The sequence below is a fragment of the Schistocerca piceifrons genome, chromosome 10, assembly GCF_021461385.2.
Source record: "Schistocerca piceifrons isolate TAMUIC-IGC-003096 chromosome 10, iqSchPice1.1, whole genome shotgun sequence".
In the NCBI taxonomy this organism is placed as follows: Eukaryota; Metazoa; Arthropoda; class Insecta; order Orthoptera; family Acrididae; genus Schistocerca; species Schistocerca piceifrons.
In genome coordinates, this window is record NC_060147.1 from 125,202,962 (window position 1) to 125,205,754 (window position 2,793).

Sequence of the window (2,793 nt, forward strand, 5' to 3'; positions counted from 1 at the left end):
AATTTTTAGTGACCGTCGATAGCTGGTGAAACGATAAATGCTATGGGTTTTGGAGCAACGCAAGTGAAGACATTACACGTTTATTTCGCACCGAGAATGTGCTTTTACATAAGCTACTGACCTAAATCTTCCAATGAAGGCTTTCACGGCGGGTGTTGTCATCACTTAACACTTCCGGGCTGAGATGCCGTAGTCCGTACATAAGACTCTCCCCTGACGTTTCGCCTTCGACTGCGGAAGGCATCCTCCGAGGACAACCGGTGAACTGCGATGAGAGCACGATTGAGCGCCGTATATATAAGCCATCCAGAGGGCGCCGCTGTCAGTCACGTGACGTTGGCTGTGCTATCATCTCTGACATTGCCAACTTTCTCAATTGAAATTAATCGATTGTCGCGCTGTTGCTGCAATGTTGACATCCATATCTTATCAAGCTTAATGCCTTGATCTTTTCTATTAAAATTATTGCAGTGTTTGGAAATCTTAATGGCATCTCTGTACATCCGCGCATAATAATGCGAGGTCTTTGCTGTGACGGTCGTCTCACTAAAGTTTATTTCATCATCCCCTTCCTGAAAGACATGTTCCGCTACAGCCGATTTATCAAGTTTAGTGCGACGACCGTCATAGCAAAGACGTCGCATTACTATGCGCTGGTGTACAGAGAGGCCACTGAGATTGCCAAAGACTGCAATAATTGTAATAGAAAAGATGAAGGCATTAAGCTGGATAAGATATGGATGGCAACATTGTGCGCGACAATCGATTAATTTCAATTGAGATAGTTGGCAATATCAGAGATCATAGCACAGCCGACGTCACGTGACTGACAGCGGCGCCCTCTGGATGGCTTATATATACGGCGCTCACCCGCGCTCTCGCTGCAGTTCACCGGTTGTCCTCGGAGGATGCCTTCCGCAGTCGAAGGCGAAACGTTAGGGGAGAGTTTTATGTATGGACCACGGCATCTCAGCCCAGAAGTGTTAAGTGACTACTGACCTTACTTTTCTTCAGTTCCTCGCTTAATAAACCACTTTCTTGGAATACTTTTAAAAACTGCGTCTGCACGGCATGTTAGTGAAATGAGACTATGTAAATTACGCTGTGTTTTGGCAAAAGAGGCAAATTTTAATACGGCAACCAGAGAAACTTGTAGGTTTCACTTCAAATTCGCCACTCATGATGCTTCTCTGAAAGTTGCAAACGGTTAACAAGCCAGGCGAAAATAAATCGCCGCATTTTCGGCGAAATTCTTTTTAGCTACTAACCAAAGCGGAGGTGACATAGCCTTTTGAATGGTCAACATACAAGAGTGGGTGTAGAGGATCTCCACTTAATATTTACAGAAAATGTGAGTGTACGCTTCAGTTTTAGAATGGCACTCACCCTCCCCTCCACTGCTCGGCATTTCCCCTACAGTGCCTGCCTGCAACGCCTCCGCTCCCTCCCCCCCCCCCCTTTACCGCGCTCCCCACGCATGCCCTGCCCTCTGTGCATGTACCCGGCCGGCCACGGTATTCTGCGCACAATGTAATGGCCTTGCCACTGTGGAACCACTGGTTTCTGTAAGATCACTGAAGTTGAGCTCTGTTGGGCTTGGTTAGGAGTTGGATGGGTGACCGTTCTACTGAGCGCTGTGCTGTTGGTAAGCAGGGCGCACTCAGCCCTTGTGAGGCCAACTGAGGAGCTACTTGACTGAGAAGAAGCGGCTAAGAACTCCTAAACTGACAACAGCTGGGAAAGCAGTGTTGGTTGGTTGGTGTGATTTTTAAATGGACCAAACTACGTGGTCATCGGTCCCTCGTTCCATTGAACCCAGTCCATGGGATAAAACGGAAAACAAACAGTACACACCATGGGATGTCTAAATGGACAAAAAAAACCTGAAAGCTGAACACACTAGAGACAACAGAAGACAAGAAAACCACAGACATGCAAGAAACAGACAGAAGAGCTTGACAGTAGAGCAGATGTCCTGGGCTGCCTGATCATGAGGATAACAAAGAATGAGCCAGCCTCTCGGCGCCAGCGGCCTTGCCGCAGTGGTAACACCGGTTCCCGTCAGATCACCGAAGTTAAGCGCTGCCGGCCTTGTCTAGCACATGGATGGGTGACCATCCGGTCTAGGAGCGCTGTTGGCAAGCGGGGTGCATTCAGCCATTGTGAGGCAAACTGAGGAGCTACTTAATTGAGCAGTAGCGGCTCTGGTATCGGAAACTGACGTACGGCCGGAAGAGCGGTTTGCTGACCACATGCCCCTCCATATCCGCTTCCAGCGACGCCTACGGCTGAGGATGACACGGCGGCCAGTCGGTTCCGTTGGGCCTTCATTGCCTGTTCGGGAGGAGTTTTTGTTTAGTTCAGCCACTCTGCATCACATTAAAATCGCTAACCTAAAAGTACCAGGGTACAAAGCACAGGAAGACGAAGGACAGGAACTAAAACTTAAACTGAAGGATAAAAAAACAGCCAGCCGGAGCAGCCGTGCGGTTCTAGGCGCTACAGTCGGGAGCCGAGCGACCGCTGCGGTCGCAGGTTCGAATCCTGCCTCGGGCATGGATGTGTGTGATGTCCTTAGGTTAGTTAGTTTAATTAGTTCTAAGTTCTATGCGACTGATGACCTCAGAAGTTAAGTTGCATAGTGCTCAGAGCCATTTTTGAAAAAAAAAACAGCATCACATAGAAAACGTAAAACCAAGTTAGCCGTGGAGGCATCGTCTCCTAAAATCGAAGAAAGGGAGTCAGGGAGATTAAAATTCCGTCTCGGAGCGGCTAAATGTGGACAGTCCACTA

The 2,793-nt window shown here is 48.4% G+C and overlaps 1 pseudogene; it reads left to right on the forward strand.

The window, feature by feature from the left end:
- The first annotated feature begins 2,024 nt into the window (after positions 1–2,024).
- LOC124719258 lies at positions 2,025–2,141 on the forward strand (annotated as a pseudogene).
- The last annotated feature ends 652 nt before the right edge of the window (positions 2,142–2,793 follow it).